General features: G+C 39.2%; 1 protein-coding gene across 3 annotated transcripts in view; it reads right to left on the reverse strand.

The window, feature by feature from the left end:
• The window catches only part of LOC148028723 (uncharacterized), a 54,881-nt gene extending 51,440 nt beyond the window's left edge, over window positions 1–3,441 (reverse strand). Inside the window, exon 1 of one of the 3 annotated variants that reach the window (XM_087688601.1) lies at window positions 3,241–3,441. The gene's annotated coding sequence lies outside the window, so the exon portion shown is untranslated. The remainder of the gene's footprint in view (window positions 1–3,240) is intronic. The other 2 variants (XM_087688599.1, XM_087688600.1) reach the window with 2 other exon arrangements.
• Window positions 3,442–21,414: the final 17,973 nt, after the last annotated feature.

The following is a 21,414-nucleotide window of genomic DNA, read 5'->3' on the forward strand; positions in this document are numbered from 1 at the left end:
AGAAGAGAGTTGTTGGAGGAGACTAGATGGTAGAGAAGAGAGAGTCGTTGGATGAGAGCAAGCAAAAAAAAAGGTTAAATTATGGTCATTTTTACCTCGGCCCTTGCATAGTTGACTCGTGCAATGAACCCATCAGATGCCTTTGGATGAGATCAGATGAATCGTACAGAACAGTACGGATAGGACGGGTCGACCCATCTGTCGGACATAGACAACCCTCCCACAGTTGACAAAACCCATGAGTTGATCCACATTGGGCCGCTGGCATGAGTGAAGCTGCTCACAGGAGCTGCTTATCATAAGCAAGCTGCTCATTGGGTGAAACTTTAAACATAACCCAGTGTAAGGGCCAAACATTCAAGTTAATGAAAGTTTCACATGGCATTGGAAACTCATCCCAAACTTTGAATTAAGTCCTACAAGATCCTGGGTGGACCTCGCTCAATCTGCCCTTATCATATGCTTTTATCACTCACTACCAATGAAATGCTCTCACATGCCAACAGCTAGGGATGCAATAATTTAGAATCAATTTTTCAATTTAAGTTTATAACTTAATTCTCAGTCTGGTGACAATATTCATCAGAAATGGACCTTGTATGTGGGTTTTCGTGAGTTTTGGGAGAGTTTAAAGCAAACCAGTGCTGCCTTTTCTCTCCAGGTGATGCATTTTGGTCATGCAAGTAGCGACTTAAAGCATGCAATCAGTATGTCGGCGGTGCACTGAGTGGGCATGCATGTTGGGACCTGACAATAATGAATTGGGACAGTTTTGTCATGCAAAGTACCACAAGTGCTGAGAGTACCTGTTGGCAAAGGCATCAGGATAAAGCTAGACAGAAGAGCATGCATTAGGATCCCAATCAGTTTTGTGGCGTGAAGGAACAGAGTATAGAAGAGCAATTGTTGGCAAATGCATTGAAGACAAAGAGAGAACGATCAAAGGGTAGTCCAATCAGTCTTGTTGCATAAAGGTCACTATTTGTGTGAGAAGCACTTGGCAAAGGCATGAGGAAATAAGTGGGACTGATTAAGAGAATACTAATCAGTTTTGTCACATGAAAGGTCACAATTTGTGGGAAAAAAACAGTTAACAAATGCATGAAGACAAAGCTGGACTGATTTGGAAGAGGAGAGTTCCAGGCTGAAATAAGGCAACACTTGCAAGTGAATGGAACATTATAGTTTTGTACCCCAGTTGGAAGCTCTTCATGAAATTAATCAATATTGAAATGCGTACCAGCTTTTGGGCCAAAAAGGTGTCACTACGCAAGTGTGGGACATGCTCCTCTTGTATGAGTTATTTATTTCATGAGTTTTAGTATTTTCAAGTCTATGTTTCTACTGCCTTTTAGCTCCATTGAAGGCCGGCTTAGATGACTTACTTTGGATCATATATGCTATATAAGCAGTGGTCTCTCCATAGGCTTTCCAAATATTTAGAAATCTCTATCTAGTTAATTTTGCCTTGCCAATAGCTCTCTCCTCGTGTGGTACAGTTTGGCTTCCCAAATCTCTACTCCATAGAGAAGTGTCAATGTCACTAGACTATCAAAGAGCCACAGTTTGGTGTGTGTGGCTCCTGATGAAACTATACATGACTGCATTGTCTCTCGTGTCCACCAACTATTGCAAAGCCTTGTGCCAATCTAGCCTCTATGGCCTCTCACACGGAGAAGTATGGTCCTTTGAAGGTCACATCACAAATATCTAAGGATAGACTGTGATTTGCAAACACTAAATGAAAAAATGCAAGCATAAACTCAATGAACAACTAAATATGTGAGAAGTGTGAGACAATGAATGCTCAACAGGTGGAGGGATGTCCAACAACTACCACCTCTTATGAGAGGAAAGCATGAGGAGTTTTGTGTACTCTGACAGATCCCAAATGCAGCAAATCACCAAAGCCCAATGTTGAATCTGATGTAGGCTGTCAGCAATGATGACACCGGAGAGAGCCGAACACAGCAGCCAAGGAGTGTGATGATGTCACCAAGGGTGAGAACAACTGTCTAGACAATAAAGCAGCAGCTCTTTATGATGCAAGAGGATGCAAAGACACGGAACATAGCTCCAAATGATGAATAAACTCTTTGACACTAGATAGGACCAGACATGGGTTAAAGGAAGTGCTTTGTCCTCAGCTTTGAATTTTTGGTGGTGCAGGTCTATGTGAGGACTAGACACTTATAGCATGCTAGATAGGACTAGAAATGGGATGCACTCAATTAGACTCAGTTTCTTAATTGTCAGTTTTTACACAGATTGTTATATAATTATCTCTCATAGGACAATTTAGTCCCCCCTTCCCCCGCCCCCCCCCTCCCCAAAGTGGCTACCCTAGTGGTAAGCCACTTGTTTTTATTAACCCACTGACCCAGGTTCAAATCTCCCTTTTCTTCCACCTATACTAAATGACAATCCGGAATGTAGGAGTTGAACACAAGACCTTCTAGTCACCACACGGTCAACTTAACCAATGGGTGTAGTGGTCAACTCAACCAATAGAGTTATACCCATTTGCTCTCTCTCTCTCTCTCTCTCTCTCTCTCTCTCTCTCTCTCTCTCTCATGTGAAGAATTTTGAATTAAGAAAATAAGTCGTTACAAAGGGCCACTTGTCAGACAGCTACTAGGACGAGAAAATTAAATCACAAAGTAGGTACAACGGGGATGGAGGGGATGCTCTCTCTCTCTCTCTCTCTCTCTCTCTCTCTCTCTCTCTCTCTCTCTCTCTCTCTCTCTCTCTCTCTCTCTCTCTCTCTCTCTCCACACACACACGCACACATTCAGACCTGCAAACATACATATCTACATACGTACGTACTTACTAACATACATACAAACATATGTACATGGCCATATCCTATGTATCCGTACAGGGAATTAAGTGAGACTCAGTTACTTGCAATGCATTGGTCCCTTATCTGGTTATGAATGTTGACGCTAGGACACTGAGAGACTAACAGGACGTTATTTTTTAAATGATATAAAAAGTGTAGCAGGAAATTGAGGGAACTGCCAATCACCCGTATCACATCTGGAAATGAGAATGTTCCATCTTTAATAACATCAGCACTGCAGACATTGCTCAAGAAAACTAAGCCAAGTCGTAACTACTTGGTGAACCATCCACATATTTAGGATTTATTGAGAAAAAATGTGGCTCCAGTAAGAATTGTACTGTGTCTTTTTGTCCTGCATAACAGACTGCACTTGAATTGACAAATAATCTGACCTGAGAATGTGCGCTTCTTCTGGTTCGCCCCTTCTGAGCTTCCAAGTTCCAGCCAAGCCTCACACCGGATAAGCTAACGCCATCAAGATCCCATGATGCCACGTGTTACCTCAAGGATTCATGGTCCCTCACAGATGGCCCGCCAAGCACCGAAGTAAATCATACACCTACAGACGTTCTGACGCTAGTAATGCATTTTGGTCCTACCAAAAAGGCCTCTAAATTAAATTAAATGCAGGTTAAAAATGGAAAATTCATTATTTAGAAAAAGAAAATTTGTATATCTATACTATTTCTATGTCTATACAACTACCTTTTTTTTCCCAAGAAAGTGTTAAATCGTATTGCAAAAAAGAGAGTGTGAGGATGTGCAACATATTGGGAGGGGGAGAGCCCCTCTAAAACATTCACAAGACTCTTATTTTAAGGAGGTGCTTAGTGTGCAAGCTGAACTAGCATGCGGAAGAGTGGATTGGACAGTTCCACATTCGGGGGAACATCCCATATTGTATTCCAATTAGCTTCCCTTGTCTCCATCCAATTTCTTATTTTTGAATCTATCAAACATGACAAAAGCACCACTCAAGTCTACATGGCATGCACTGGATACATTCCGAACATTTTGTAATTATCTCTATTTGATGATTTTTTTCCTTTCCTTTGTTTTCTTTTATTAAACAATTCGTATATATAAATATATACCCCGTTTACTTTTTTATTAAATAGATCATCGGCACTGTCAATCTCGTTACTGTGCTTCACTTGCAAAACTCACGAGGTAATGCCTCGCTCGCTTTGCATTTTTTTCACTTAAAGTAATGAACCTCACTATTACACGTTCGTGTGTGAAAATGCTTAACCGTGGGCATGTGTCACCACATGCGAACAAATTAGACAAGTAGTGAAAATCTTGCTCATTTGATTTTTCAAAGCTTTCTTGTTAGCAGGAGTCGTGTTAATGAAGGGGAGTCTTAAGTGGTAACTTGTATGTTTGCCACATGTTTTTGTCACTTAGTTTTGAAATGCATTTCTACTGCAAGAAGTACGGTCTTGTTGATAGGATTTGCAGTCCCGATGCATTATTTAGGATCCTAGGTGGAGTTTTTAAGTGTTTCACGGCATGGTTGCCACTTGGCATGGGGGAGAAATGTTCCCAAGTGACACCTACACGAGGGGATGAGCGCCTTCAAATGGTTCTCCCTTGTGTGCACGTTGGCAGGATGAGTGCCTTGAATGGTTCTCCATTAGCGCGGGGCACGTTCCTAAGAGTGAATTACTTTTTGTCTTAGGTAGAAGGTTGATGGGGGGACGTCTATCCTTTCCGAGCATGAGACTTATAGGTGTGAACGTGAGTGAAGCCGTATGTGGGTGATGCCACAATATTCATATCTCAAGTTCTAACGTCTACATAATTTGATTATATAATTGAATTCCAATAATTAGTTGATTTATTATGGCTAGCCGCATTTATTCAGTTATTTATTTTTCTAACATGGATTTTTGAATTTTGGACAATTGATGTGTAGAGCAAGATGAATTGGATATACATGGCAAGTGCAATTTATTTTACAGACTTTTTCATTAAAATATTTAAATAATACGCAACACCATTTATTCTAAGACACGTGTACATCCTCTTTGTAAATATTTATTGATATTTGAGACTTTAGGAGATATATTGCAGATATTTTAGAAATATTTTATGACTCTTGGCAATTGTGAGTTGTGCAACTGATTGTAACCATCTATTCAGTTAACTCAAACTCTTTTGTGAAAAGAGTGATTGTAAAGGACCTATCTTTGGGCAAAGCAAGATTTATTTTAATATTATAAATACGGCATGGAGAAGATGCCCACTCCATGTACATGGGGAAATTGTACCCAATAGTATAGCGCTCAAATTTACTTTACTCTTCTTTAAGTCTATTTTGAGTTGTGATTTCAATTTTTATAAGAAAAGAAAGTAAGAGAGAGCTTCTTTGATTCACTACTCGCAAGTCTCGTATCCAATCTACGCCACAGTGGTATTAGAGCTCAGGTTAAATTTGGGGCTTCCAATTGCCTATCATCTTGCGCGAAGGAGAGCTCTCTAGAGTAATTGAGCTCTACGGTCCGTCAGCTCAAACCAACTGCACGACTAGATTCCCAAGGCTTCAAAAACCCAAGCTCTCTAGAGCAATCGAGCTCTACGGTCCGTCAGCTCAAACCAATTGCACTACTAGATTCCCAGGGCTTCAAAACCCCAAACCCCTCTATCTCTGCTCAGAAATTTTACAATTTAAGCCAAGATTGAAAAATTCAACCCCCTCTACCATGGCACCATTATTCTGTGAGTTTCAGGTCAAATAAAGGTTAGTAAGAGCTTAATTAAGCTTTACAACTAATCCTTGCTATGTTTTTGTCCTAAAACGTCAAGTTTCTTTCAAATTAAGGCTTAAAGCCTTGATTACTCCCTTACTACTTAAGTAACTTCAGCTTCTTTTACTCCAAGTCACCCACTGACTACTCAGACGAGTCCAAATCACCATTGACTTCCAGTTTCTAAGAGGTGATTCCTGCGCAGTCACTCTGGGGCTGCAAAACTTCATCAAAGTATTATCAAAAATTCCGATCAGCCGCTCTTTATTTTGGTGCATACACGCCAAAGTTTTATTGCTATGGGTGAAGCGTCTCTTCAAGGTGTCTTTATCATTCGGATATCTTCATCAAGCAGTCGTAATCATCGTGTCTCATGAAGGTCCATCCAACACTACAATTTTTGATTCCGCGTCGACGCTTCTTGAACCAACCATGGAGCAACACATGGATTTATTGGTCATGCAACTAGAAGAAGAACTCCAACATCGAATCCAACTAGAGCAAGAGCTGAGATCTCTTAAGCGTCCGTCCTCTCAAATTTCCTCTGCTGACAACGCTATGGTCCACACCATCAATGCCAACCTTGAAGCACAATCCAATCGCAAAGAAGTGAAGATAAGCAAACATACCTTTAATTTTAATACTTACGATGGTATTAAAGATGGTCGTAAGGTTCTCTCTTGGCTAAGTCAATTCGACTCATATTTTGATAACGAAAGTTATGTTGAAAATGATAAAATCAAGTGTGCTTCACATTATTTTTTCACCAAAGCTTCTTTATGGTGGGATATCACATGCAAGAGCATTGATTGTCCTCTTACATGGAAAGCATTCCGTAAGAAGGTTCTTACTAATTTTCTTCTTGCCCAATTCGAGCTTCACCTGCAACAACAATGGGATGTCTTTATGCAACAAGAACGAGAGACCATTCCTCAGTATACCGAAAGATTCTGGAATACTTTGCTACAACTTCAAATGGTCGAGCGTGTAGTCGAATCAACTTTTAAAAGGAAGTATATGTTCGACCTTCTTCCATTTTTCCAAGTTGAAGTCAACATGCTTAAACCCAACACATTGGATAAGTCTATTTCTTTGGCGCATGATGCCAAAAAGAAACAAACTAAAGATCCACAACAACTTCTAGCTTCCACGGGAAATAATATGGGTAACAACAATTCTTGTTTTAATTCTTTTCGTGCTTTCAACTTTCAATTTGGCAAGAATTGTCCTAATCACCGACCTTGGATGAGAAATTTTTATAATAATGTCAGCCAATCTACTTCATTTCTAATCCCAAAATTTCTCATCAGCATACTACTTTGCCTAAGTCATTTGAACTTAAAAATATTAATCCAAGTGTCTCAAATACCAATTCCAAGAATGTACTTTGTTACAAATGTAATCATTTCGGCCATATTGCGAGTCATTGTCCTATGGGCAACACTCGTGAGATTGGAAAAAGCCTACTGCATATTTAAATTATTTTGGAGCTGACAAAGCAAGTGAAAACTTTGAAGCGATGCCTAATTTTGATGAAGCCATGCTTATGGGGAAAAACTGTAACGACATTGACGAACCTACTAGTAAAATTTATTTCCATACTTTATTGAAAATGAGGTGCAAAATCCATAATTATGAAATGACTATTCTACATAATGACGGCACTACACATAACTTTGTTTCAAAAAAGGTAGTCAAAAAATTGCAACGTAAAACTATTATGTCCACCTATAAAATTAAGGCTGCACTTCTAGGGCAATGATATAATGGAACTAAAGAAGTACGTGGATTAGAATTTTGCATTGGACCTTATAGAGAAAAATAAAATTTTCTAGTAGCACCGTTACAATCTGCTAATGTAATTTTAGGTATGCCTTGGCGGTATCAATGTAATCCTAATATTGATTATGACAAGCATTCAATGCATATTCAACATGAAGGTAAACTTTTTTTTTTGAAGGACTAACAAATACTGAATTATACCCCTTAATTAGCCATATTCAGGCAAAGCGTGCCATTCGAGAACAATCTAAATCTTTTCTCGTATTACTTAACGAAGTTGAAACTACTAATTCTAAGTTGACCATCTGACAGTAAAATTTTATTAATAATTTTTCTGATTGTTTTTCTTTCTCCATCACGACATGAGGATCATCAAATTGACCTTCTACTTGGTAGTCAACCTCCCTGTAAAGCTTCTTATCACCATAATCATGTATAACAAAAAGAAATCCAAAAACAAGTTGCCTAGCAGTTCACCTTTGGAATTCCTATTCTTTAGGTAAAGAAAAAGAATCAAACCTATCGTATGTGCATAGATTACATAGCTCTAGATAAAATTATTGTTAAAAACTAATATCCAATTCCTTGTGTGGATGATTTGTTAGTCAAATTGTAAGGTGCTACAGTGTTTAGTAAGATTGACCTTAAGTTCAGTTATGATCAAGTATACAGTGTATCCCATACATTTATAGAACTGCCTTTAGGACCCAATTTGGCCATCATGAATTTTGAGTAATGCTCTTTGGTCTTACTAACGTACTTGTTGCTTTCAGTAGAATGATTAATCAAATATTTCTAAATTTTTAGCATTGTGTTATTGTCTTTTTCAATGATATCCTTATGTTTACTAAAACTTAAAGAGAACATGAAAATCATTTATCTTTAGTCTCTAGTTTACTAAAACAAAGCCATCTTTTTGCTAACCCAAAAAAGAGTACTTTCTTTCAAACAAAAATTGAATATTTAGGTTATATTGTATGTGCTAAAGGAATACAAGTTGATCCACACAAAATTGAGGCTATTAATACATGGCCTACACCCAAAAAATGTGCATTCGCTCATTTTTAGGTTTAGCCAATTTTTATTGTAAATTTGTTAGAAACTTTTCATTACTTAATTTGCCATTAACTGTATTATTAAATAAAGGTCTTGTATTTCATTGGGGTGACAACCAACAACGATCCTTTGATTTACTAAAGCATACATTAACTCATGTACCTAGTTTACAACTCATTGATTTCAATAGACTATTCTTTCTAGTCGTTTATTGATGCTAGTGGTTCTGGCATTGGTGTTATATTGATGCAAGATGACCATCCAATTGCATACTTTAGTTGTAAATTAAGTTGTAAATTAAAACCTTTTGAACTTAAGTATAGTACCTATGACAATGAACTTTTAGTTGTAGGACATGCATTACGAATATGGAAACATTATTTAATGGGCTCAGAGTTTATGACTAAGATAGATCAACAAAGTATCAAACACCTTCTTTCTCAACCACAAATTTGTGATTGGCATATACAATGGGCATCTTTCATTCAGTCTTTCCATCCTTTAATCCAGTATCGGCCCGATAAGGCAAATTTACGAAGAGTAGAAATGATACCAGGATGACCCATATAAGGTGGATTGTGAACTTCTTGGAGAACAAAATGATGAAAAGGTTGAGCAACATACAAGCGTTTTGCATAAAAGAGGAATCCATCAAAGACAGAAAAATTATTCATATGAATCCATTGGTTTTGAGACAAATTCAACCAATCATCATGAAAATCAAGGTCATGTAAATAAGTATTTTTCATAGCATCTAATGAAGATGTAAAAAGCACAAAAATATTATTTACAGATGGTTTACGACTTAAGGTTAAAATAGTCAAGAAATATACTTGGAAGGTATAGATAAGTTTGAAACAGTTAAGAAATATTCTTGCACATGCAATTCAACTACCCAACATGGTTGATGCTATTGTAGAAAATGTAGGATAATAAGCTATAAATCTTTCCTCTGTGTTTGAAAGACCTGAAAATGGTATACAGCAAGGTCATAGGAAACCTGATGATGATGTAATTCACAAAAATTGCAAGAATAGTTGGAAAATCTAAATCTAAACATGAATATGTTGGAAGCTAGGCAACCTTCGTTGCAACCAAGTTTTAGAGGACCTCCAAGGAACATGTGGGAGAACTTTGAATGCTTTAATTGCAGGGAAAGAATATATATTGCCCTTGATTGTCCATATCCAAGAAGAACAGGAGAGGAGATGTATCCCATGTCACAACAGAGTCCTAGGCAAGATGTCTCGACCACAACAGGAACAACGACAACCTAAACTTACTAGGCAACAATTGGAAAGAAGACCTAATGAAGACCCATCTAGTATGAACCTACTTGAAACCAGCATGTCTAATGATGGAGAAGATTTAGATATTCTAGCTAATAAGAGAGCTAGGGAGAGGGATATTGAAACTGAAGCTCAACGGATAACAAGAATTAGAAAAGGAAAACTAGTTGTAGATGAGCCTAAGGCTAGCAAAAAGGCTAGGCAAAGAAGGAGAATTCAAATGGGGGATTTTGTATTGGGAGTCAATTAGGTTCCCTACAACCTGCTTGAGGATCTTAAAAGTAAAGAGGTTGATGTTACATATGGGCAACTATTGCAAATGAGTTCATCCTTGAGAGACAATGGCATGGACTAGTTAGTATCAAATAAGGGAGAAAAAAAGCTGAGCATGTGGGGGTTGTACATTTGTCAAATATGAAGGACATTATACCTATTATGGATGCATGGATATATGGAAGGAAAGTCGATCAATTTTATCTAGATGGTGACGTACAAGTCTGTGTAATTACTAAAGAGACAAAGCTACTTAAAATGACATGAAAGTCAATATTTAAGGTTAAAATGGCTAACAGCTCAAAGGGCATATCCTCTCATTTTGGAGTGACCATGGTTGATTGGTATGAGATCCAGACATGACTAGTATAAAGGCCATTTTGAACTCTGTCTGGACAAACCTACTCATAAGAGACCGATTTTTGACATGAAGATAGGGTCTACCATTCAAGGTGGACATGAAAATGGTGTTGAAAGAGATGAGGCTAGAGATTTAGAAAGTTCTAGCATTGATGAAGAAGATAGAGAATAGGGTGCTAGTTTACCTTCTAGAGACACTGATATTTTTGGGCTGTCAATTTAGGGTCCAAAAGAAGAGAAGAAAATAGTAAATCCTATAGTAGAAAATGCATAACATGTAGCAAGAAATGCCTAACCTGTTGAGATATCGATCTCCACTCGTGATATGCCAGGGTGACCGTTGTGCATTTATGTCACCGACGTATCAGTTGCAGATGCGGTTGGTACACCGCCCATGAATAATAGCTACATGATAGATATCCTTATCTACTCTAGTTTGTGGCTCAGATAGTATGCCACCTTAATTAGTTGAGTTTGGTTTGAGACCCATATATAGGGTTCTTCTATTTCCTTGTACTAGAGTTCCTTTTTATCTTACACAACTAAGAAGAGAAAAAATTGTTTTCAGTCTCCACCCTTGTGTGTATTCCCCCATTGTGCAAGCAAGAAAGCTACAAGTGAGACTCCTTCCTTCTCTCCCACAATCTTGACATGGTATCAGAGCCTTGTTCGTGGTAAGGAGCTCAAGAAAGCAAGCCAAGCTCGCGGTGTTCTGGTAAGAGGAGCAGTGTTACTTTCATTTTCTGTTTTGGGAGCAGATCTCTGTAGGTAGCACAGCCGGAAATTGCAAGAGTGCATTGTCTCAGGTTGAGACGCCCTTCGCGGTGAAGCAAGAGGGCAATATATGCTAGGGGTAAGGGCTTTAGTCCTTGGCGACCCTGTTTTTTTTATTTAAGGTCATTTCGGGGCCTGTTTTGGAGGCGGAAGTTTTCTGCACGCACTCAAGAAAAGACCCTATTTTATGCTATGCGACCACTGTTCTACAGGTCGGTGAAAAGTTACTGTACAAATTGCATCGTATGCTTGTGCGCAGAGACATTAGGAGTTTCAGAATCATCCTTGGTTCCTGTTTATGCAAAATCGTCACTAGGAAGTGACTGTGTGGTCAAATACCACTTTCGCCAGTTTTGCAGATTTGCCCTTGTGAGGGTGAAGCTGAGTTTTTGCAGTGACAGAATTTTTTGCAGTGTTCTGTAATGGCGTCTGATTCTCTTTCACAGATTGTAACTGAAAAGCTTGACAAGAACAACTTCCAGGCATGGAAGTTAAGAATGACGAATTTCCTTATGGGAAAAGGATATTGGGAATTTCTTGCAGGAAATGAAGAAGAACCAGTTCTTCCTGATGTTCCCAATCAACAACAAATGCAGACATTTAAAGCATGGCATGAGAGAGCCAGGAAAGTTATGTACTGGCTGTCTATCAATATTTCAGACTCTATGATTGTGCATATTCAGGATGCAAGTACGCCAAAGGAGGCATGGGATACTTTGTCAAAAATGTATAGCACAAATACGCAAGCCAGGAAAATGCAGCTCAAGCAAGAGTTGCATAATGTGCAAAGAGAAAGTATGAGCATCAATGACTACCACATGAAAGTGAAGAAGATTGCAGATGCACTTGCTTCCATTGGGTCGCCAGTGGAAGATGTTGATTTAGTTTCTGTGACCTTGAATGGTCTAGGAAAGGATTATGCACAGTTTCGGACATCCATTTCAGTTCGTGAAAGATTTCCTGATTTTGAGGAGTTAATTGCTCTTCTAATTTTTGAGGAGCAGAGAAATGGTGGTGCATCTTCTTCAGGAGGAACTTCAAAAGAAGCTGTCTTCTACTCAAATACTAAAAGAGGTAGAGGCAGAGGTAGAGGAGGCCGATTTGGAGGCCGTGGTAGAAATCAGAATATGCAGCAAACTCAAGAAAACCAGTCCTATGGAGGAGGACGTGGTAACTCTAGAGGCAGGGGGAGCCAAAGAGGTCGTGGTGGATGGCAAAGAGACCAAAATGCAAACAGCAATGTTGAATGCTACTAGTGTGGTAAAATGGGTCATATGGCTAAAGACTGCTATAAAAAGCAGAATGACATCATAAATGGGAAATTGCAACAAGGGAATTATGCATCTTCTAGTAGACAGGGTGATGACAGAAATGAGCATTTGTTTATGGTGCAGCACATGAACAATTCTGTGACAAGTGCAGAAGAAAGCAACGATGTGTGGTATGTTGACTCAGGTGCATCAAACCACATGACAGGTCATGCAGAATGGATGGAGGATGCAAGGAAAATGAAAAAACCAGGATTTGTGGAGACTGGTGATGATACTGCACATCCTATTGTGTAGATTGGAAAAATTCCTTTGTCTATGCAGGATGGGAAAAAGAAATACATGTCCGATGTATTTCATATCCCGAATATCACCAAGAATCTGGTTTCTGTTGGTCAAATGGTTGAGCAGGGCTTGCAGGTCAGATTTAATCCTCATGGATGCTTTGTTGAGGATATGAAAAATAAAGGTCGCTTGATAGCAAAAGGAAAGAAGAAGGGCAGAATGTTTACGTTGGATGCAGACATGTCTGAATTGAGTGCAGCAATGTTTGCACATGGGACCGGTGTAGTTGCAGATATTGATATCTGGCATAAACGCATTGGTCATGTTAATGTACATCGACTTAAATCAATGCAAGCCCAAAATATTGTTACAGGATTGCCTAAATTCAAGGTTGCAGAAATGCATAAGGTATGTGAAGCCTGTCAGTTTGGAAAACAGGCAAGGAAACCATTTCCTAGACATGTTCAATAGAGTAAGAAGCCATTGGAATTAATCCACTCTGATGTGTGGACTACTAAAGCTGCATCTCTTGGAGGCTGTCATTATTTTGTCACTTTTATTGATGACTATAGCAGGAAAGTTTGGGTGTATTTTATGAAAAAGAAAAGTGAAGTTTTTGGGCATTTCAAAACTCTTAAAGCTATGATTGAAAAAGAAACAGGCCTGCAAATGAAATGCCTAAGGTCAGATGGAGGGGGAGAGTACCTCTCAAATGAGTTTTCAAGGTTCTTGCAGGAGCATGGCATAAAGCAGCAATATTCATGTAGTCATACCCCACAACAAAATAGAATTGCAGAAAGGAAAAACAGGCATATTGGAGAGGTATCTCGTGCAATGCTCAACGAAAAAGACTTGCCAGATTTTTACTGGGCTGAAGCAGTTGCTACAGCAGTCTACATAATGAACAGGACTCCCACTGCAGCAATACATGGGATGACTCCAGAGGAGAGGTATACTGGTAGGAAACCAGATATTTCTCATTTAAAAATTTTTGGTTGCATTGCCTATGTACATGTGCCAGATGAGTTGAGATCCAAGTTGGATCCAAAAGCTGAGAAGTGCATCTTTATTGGTTACTCTCTGCAGCAAAAAGGGTATAGATGCTATAACCCTTCTACTCGTAAGTTTATAGTGAGCAGAGATGTTGTTTTTGATGAGATGAGTAGCTGGTATAAACCAGTAAATGTGATTGATGATGTAGATGCACAAAATGGTAATGCTGCACAGAATTCACAGCAACAGTCACAAAATATTAGTGGACCTGGAGCGTCCTCTAGCAGTGGTTCACATTCTTCGCCATGGACAGGCAGATTGAGATTAGGAGAATCTTCTCAAAGCAATACAGATAGTGGTATGCAGGTATCACGAAAAGGAAAAGAGAAGGTTGATCAGCCCATGTTTGATGTGAATGCAGGTCACTCTTATGTGGCTGGTGAATTCAGTGGCTCAGAACAGAGCATTGATGATGAGTTGGGTATTCCTTCTATTGTTACACCTGGAGTAAGGAAGACCAGGGATGCTTTGAGAGCACCTAGGAGTGAACCTACTTTGCGCAGGTCTACAAGAGCTAGGTATTCTGTGGATAGGCTGAAATATGATGGATTTACAGCCATTCACTATGCATATATGGTCAAAGTGATACAGGAACCAAAACCCACCTCTTTTGAGCAAGCCATGGAAAAAGAAAAATGGGAGAAAGCCATGGATGAAGAAATGGATGCCTTGGAAGCAAATGCTACATGGGAATTGGTACCTTTGCCTAAAGATAAGAATGCAATTGGCTGTAAGTGGGTTTATAAGGTGAAGCACAATGCAGATGGTTCTGTGAACAGATACAAGGCAAGATTAGTAGTCAAGGGGTATGCACAAACATATGGCATTGACTATGAAGAAACATTCAGTCTGGTTGCAAGGATGGAAACCGTAAGAGCAGTCATTGCTATGGCTGCATCAAAGGGATGGTCTTTACATCAGATGGATGTAAAGAATGCCTTCTTGCATGGTGATTTGCAAGAAGGGGTCTATATGGAGCAGCCACCAGGTTATGTGCATGCTGTTCATCCTAAGTTTGTTTGCAGGTTGAAGAAAGCCTTGTATGGCTTGAAGCAAGCACCTAGAGCATGGTCTGACAAGATAGGACAGTATCTTGTCACTATTGGCTTTCAGATTTCCAAGGCAAATTTCTCACTTTATGTGAGAAAAACAGAGAAAGGTATTATGCTACTTGTCATTTATGTTGATGATTTGATTATGACAGGTGACAGTGATGAAGATATCCTTCATGTGAAAATGCTATTGAAGCAGAAGTTTGAGATGAAGGATTTGGGAGAGCTGCGTTATTTCTTGGGCATTGAGGTGATTAGATCACCAAGTGGGATACAGCTCTTGCAGAGGCAATATGGATTGGACATGCTGACCAAATATGGGATGACAGGCTGTAAGCCTATTTCAGTTCCTTTGGAGCAGAATGTGAAGCTGAGCACAGATGCAGGTGAGCTTTTGGAAGACCCTACTATGTACAGACGCATAGTAGGAAGCTTGATTTATATGACTATTACCAGGCCAGATTTGAGCTATGCTGTTGGATTGGTAAGTCAGCTTATGCAGGCTCCAAGGAAACCGGATTTGGATGCGGCTAGACGCATACTCAGGTATGTGAAGTCCACATTGCAGTATGGACTATTTTATGAGACTGGGGTTCAGATACAGTTGCATGGATACACTGATGCTGATTGGGCTGGTAGCATTTCTGATAGATGATCTACCAGTGGATATGTGTTCTCTTTTGGGAGTGCTGCAGTCACTTGGAGCAGTAAGAAACAGCCTACAGTTGCCTTGTCGAGCACAGAGGCTGAGTACAGGGGTGCAGCAATGGCTGCATGTGAGGTAGCTTGGTTGCATAAGCTACTTTACGATATACATCAGCCTACAGATGGGCCAGTTGTCATTTATTGTGACAACATGAGTAGTATACAGTTGGCAAATAACCCAGTCTATCATGCTAGAACAAAGCACATTGAGGTGCATTATCACTATGTGTGGGAGAGGGTTTTACTAGGTCTTATTGATCTAGTCTATGTCAGCACAGAGGATCAGGTAGCTGACATATTTACGAAGGCATTGGGCACAGAGAAGCTGCGCAAGTTCAGAGACCTGCTTGGTGGAGTGTTGAGATATCGAGCTCCACTCGTGATATGCCAGGGTGACTGTTGTGCATTTATGTCACCGACGTGTCAGTTGCAGATGCGGTTGGTACACCGCCCATGAATAATAGCTACATGATAGCTATCCTTATCTACTCTAGTTCATGGCTTAGATAGTATGCCACCTTAATTAGTTGAGTTTGGTTGGAGACCCATATATAGGGTTCTTCTATTTCCTTGTACTAGAGTTCCTTTTTATCTTACACAAGTAAGAAGAGAAAAAACTGTTTTCAGCCTCCACCCTTGTGTGTATTCCCCCATTGTGCAAGCAAGAAAGCTACAAGTGAGACTCCTTCCTTCTCTCCCACAATCTTGACATAACCTACAGTAGCAAGAAATGCATGAGAAATAATAGGAAATGTGTGACTAGCAGTGGGAAATGAATTTTGGGTTACCTAGGCCAATGAGCATTTCAGGAATTGACTTGATTGATGGTGAAATAGCTGAATATTCAGCCATCTTTCAAAAATACTCCATGCTATTTGCTGGTGAATATTGTCAATTGAGGGGTACCAATAGTATTGTGCATCACATCAAGCTAAAAGGAGGATGTAAACAAGTAGCTCACAAGCTAAGAAGACTTGGTACAATTCAAGAAAGTGTACTCAAAGTTGAGGTTCAAAAACTGTTGGAGGTAAGGTTTATCTACCCCATTGATGATGCAGAAAGGTATCTCCTATTGTAACAAACCAAAGAAGAATGGAAAATGGAGAGTATGTGTTGATTTTAAGCCTCTTAATGCTACAACTAAAAGGGGTTATTATTCTCTTCCATTTTAGGATGAGATTTTGGATCAAGTAGCGAGTCATGAACTTTATAGTGTATGTAATGGATATTCTAGATACTTCCAAATCAAAATAGTAGAGGAGAATTAAAAAAAGATAGTATTCATTACTCCTTGGTTATGTTTTTTTATAGGGTAATGCCTTTTGGTTTGATGAATTCATATGCTAGCTTTCAAAGATGGGTTGATTGGGTATTCTCTCCTTTCATTGGCAAATCACTACAAGTATTCATGGATGACTTTTGCATATATACTCTAGAGCTTTGCATGCTGAGAAGCTTGATGAGATATTTTGCAAACTAGATCAAGATGGAGGACACCTAAATCCTAATAAATGCAAGATTGCAAGAGGTAAAATGATATTCTTTAGTCATGAAGTATTTGCTAATGGAACCTAGTAAATGCTTTTTGTGGATTCTCAAAAAATTGTAAAAGAATTGATGAGCCTTGTTAAAAAATTCAGGTACTTGTCAAGGTCTTTTCATGTGCTACCTAAATATGTGTATCCTCTACAAAAATCAGTTCAACAAGATCCTTTAGTTTGGACCCAAATTGAAGAGGATGCATTTTTGTAAATAAAGGAGAAGTTGATTACTTTGCCAATTCTTATGCCTCTAAATTGGGATGGACCTTTTTTCATTAACATCAACGTTGGAAAGAATGCGGTTGGAGCCATTTTGGTGCATAAAGGGAAGGGAATGTTTTATATGCAGCTAACCAACCAACACAGGCTGGCTAAAAAGAACCATCAAAGAGGTCATCCTAGTGGTGGCCTAAACTACCTACCTAACTTAGACAACTAGACGAGGAACTCCTACTAGCCGAGGACTCCTATAGCCCGGTCATCATATATTTTCATTTAACATGTTTTTCTTTTCAAAGTTTTCCATTCTCGAACATGTAAAAAGGAGGGAGCTGAGCGTAGATTGCCCAAGGAGAATAGGGCATCGGCCTCAAGTCTTGACTTAGCACCCAAGAACCTACCAAGCTCTCGCAAGGCAGCAGTTAATCCTTTTCTGTTCCACTCACTTTATTTTTACTCCAACCTATCTTATTTCTTTATTTTGGCTAGCTGCTACCCCAAGGAAGACAAGGCATCGGCTCCAAGTCTGTGCTCTCATCCCTAGGAACCTACCAAACCTTCACAAGCCGATAATCAACTGCTCTTGAGAGTTTACTTTTCTTTGCTTTTCTTTTTTAAGGGGTTAGAACTCCTTTTTACACACCTCTATATTTGTATATTTCAAGTGTATTTAGAATTTTCTCTTCTTTTTTCTTCGGCAGGCTTCTCTAACTACCTCACACTAACATGGACTCCTAGAACAGCTGCCTAGCAGCATGAAGAAAAGGGTCACTAAGACTGCCTTCTAAAATAGGTCTTTCAATGCCTTTCTAACAATACCTTTACAGGAGGTAGACAACTACTCGAACCTCTCCCAAATATACCGAACCTAACCCTAGGACTTCATGCCTTGATTATGGGTCCCCAACAAAAGAGCAGTTCTCCCCACAAGTACATAAACACATATAGCATAAAAGAAAAGTACTCATAAAGGAAGAACATCACCTAATTGGCCACAAGAAGCTTCCACACAGCAAAGGCTCCCTCTAGGTCCTGCTAAATCTGTCTAGCAAGCACAACACTAAAACAAAACCCATTAACCGCACCCGCACTAAACAGACACATGGCCCTCTTGGCCTAATGAAATATGACATTGCATTGCAGAATGATTGACCCACTTGGCCTTATGACATTAAACATTAAAACCCAACAGAAACGGCCCTCTTGGCCTAACGAGATAATCCACTTCACTACCACTCAGCGCGTACTCCTGAAACAAACCCTTGGTCCTAAAGTAACTCAACTATAGCACAAAACCAACCAAGGATAAGGGCTCCTCAGGCCCTACACTAAATGTATCAGGTTATTGGCTAACCACCCTGCGTAAATAGCAAGGGGCGTCCGATGAATATGATGATAAATAATCCTATGCATTCATAATAAAATAGGAAGGTACTCAATTGCTACCTGACTCATAACCCAAACTAGCCATCGATGCCAAAATAAGATGTGTCAACAAGAAGATCCCAAAGTAGTTCAGGGCTAATGTTAGAAGGTAATTGTAAGAGCTCCCCTAGACCATAATTGAAAAATACATCTTCAAAAAGGCATAATTAGCCAGGGAATCTGCAAAATGATTCCACTGTCGAGGAACTAACTGACAAGTCATTGTCTCAAAGATATTCAACATATCCAAGGTTGCACGACGATACATCTGTAGGATGGGATCCCGCACAGTATAGGTCCTATTCAACTGATTAATCACTAACTATGAGTCACCTTTCACTAATAATCTGCGGATATCACCACATCGGGCTATATTCAGCCCCATAATCAAGGCCTTGTATTATGCCATATTATTAGTAAAAGAGGGTTCTAAACATACTCCCATTTTCATAACAACCCTACGCCGAGGATCTTTTATGACCACACCAACACTTACATGTTTAGTAGGCCCTTTAGAAGCTCTGTCAAAATAGAGTATAAACCTAGTTTTTAGTGATAGGCCAAACCATATTGATAAGCTCCTCACTTGTACTTATGATAATCAAAATCAAGCCAAGAGAGAGAATGAATAACATGTACAATCCTTCCTTCCTTGCACTGAACTCGATAGGAACGCTCATTAGAATTCTATGACAATGGTGGCAGTAGACCTTAATATTCCACGTGAAAGATTCTCACATCACTCAATAACCTGGTAACCTTTACTCCACTAGATCACTCGATCTTGGTGGTAATGTTGTTCTAAATACGGATGCTCAAGATAATGAATAATTCTTCCCATCCGATCATCTTGGTACCTACTGCAAGTTAAAGCTGAATCATGAAGGACATGCACATGCACCAAGCCCAATGTCAACCCTTACACGTACTAAGGCTTCAGCTTATTAAAATTAACTTTAGTCTTAAACTCTACCCCCTGCAAGTCTGCTAAATGGGTTGTAGAGCCATTCTTCCCTAAACATACAATTTTATACGGCCCATCCCATTTGGGTTCTAGTTTACTAGGAAATAGCTCACGTGAGCATCATAATACATCATCAACTGACCCTTCACAAATTTGTATTTCTTAGTGCGAAGGTCGTGAAGTGCTTTCATTCTCCTCTTCCCTACCTCTTGATGTAATAATGCTTGTAATCAAATTTCATCAAGATATGCAAGAGAAATAAATCTTTCTTGCAATGCTTCTGCCTCACCCAACGAATGATTGAGAGCAAAACGCACATGGGCAACTCTATTTCCAACAGTAAAACACACTCTTCCCCATATACTAGCTTGAATGGAGTGTGGCCTCTGTAGCTCTCTTGAATGTCGTATTGTAAGTCCAAACTACCACATACAATTTCTTATCCCAATCTCGAACACTATCTTGGATAAGATTTCGACAAGCTGTTTATTCATACTCTCAACTTGGCCATTTTCTTGCAGATTATACAAGGTAGTTTTATTGTATTTAATCTTCAGAGCTTCCGTTAAGGCTACTATAACTTTATTCAAGAAGTGTGTTCCTCAATCATACACTATCTCCTTAGGTGGACCAAACTGGCAAACAATATGGTCCATAATGAAACTTGCCATCTCCTTAGCATTATTCTTCATCGTTGCTCAAGATTCATACCACTTTGCAAAGTAGTCTATCGCTAAAATAATATAACACTTACGCGTAGTTGATGAAGGGTATATTGGCCCCACAACATCGACAACCCAGTTTTTGAAGGGTAACGTAATGAAAATAGGGTTTATCGGTCGCTTATGATTTTCCCTAGCATCATGTCTTTGGCAGACATCACAACGCTTAACATAACTAAAAGCATCCTGGAAGATCGATGGACACCAATATCTAGCACGAAGAGCTTTCTGGGTGGTAAGCTGTCCAGCAAAATGTCCCGCACACATGCTGAGTCATGGCATTTCTAAAAAATGAATGGTACCTCATCGGTACACATTGACGATAGATATCATCTATATCTTTTCAATACAAGACACCTGCTATAATTGAAAAGCATAATGCTTGTTGCTTGATCTTTCTCTTTTCTGCCTTTGATAAAGCAGCCCCAAATCCCCCTGTAGATAGATAATCCATTATAATTGCATACCAGGAAGGGATGGAAGCTGTATCGATCTTGAATAAACCTTAATCTCACTTCCTTCAGCTAGAATTTCCTTTGGCTCCTCGAAATCCACAAGACATTCCACAATGCCCTGTAGCTTCGGTGGCTTACTCTTAATCTCATAATCGAACTCCTGCAAAGTGATTAACCACTTTGCTAAACAATCAGGTAGCTGCAACTTGTTCATCAACAATCTAAGTCCTTCCGCCTTCGTAAAAAATACTACTTTCTCATAGAGAATATAGTGCCTAAATTTCTTCATCGCAAAAACCATCCCAAGGCACAATTTCTCCATATAAGTGTAGTTGACTTCAGATATCCCCGATTTCTTGCTAGCAAAGGCTATTGGATGATACCATTTCTCTTTCTAGATTTGGGTTAACCAACAACTAATACTATGCATTGTGCCTAAGAATATATTAAAAACTTCACCTCTTTTGGGTGCTTTTAGAATTGGCACTTTCGCTAATTTCTCCTTCACATCCTCAAAGGATACTTGATAGGCTTCATTCCAAGTAAACAGATAGTTAAAATATAATAAGTTCTTGTCAATGGCAACGCTCTTT

Source organism: Lygodium microphyllum, chromosome 11, assembly GCF_053477565.2.
Source record: "Lygodium microphyllum isolate KBCC chromosome 11, Lygodium_microphyllum_v1.1.10, whole genome shotgun sequence".
Taxonomy (NCBI): Eukaryota; Viridiplantae; Streptophyta; class Polypodiopsida; order Schizaeales; family Lygodiaceae; genus Lygodium; species Lygodium microphyllum.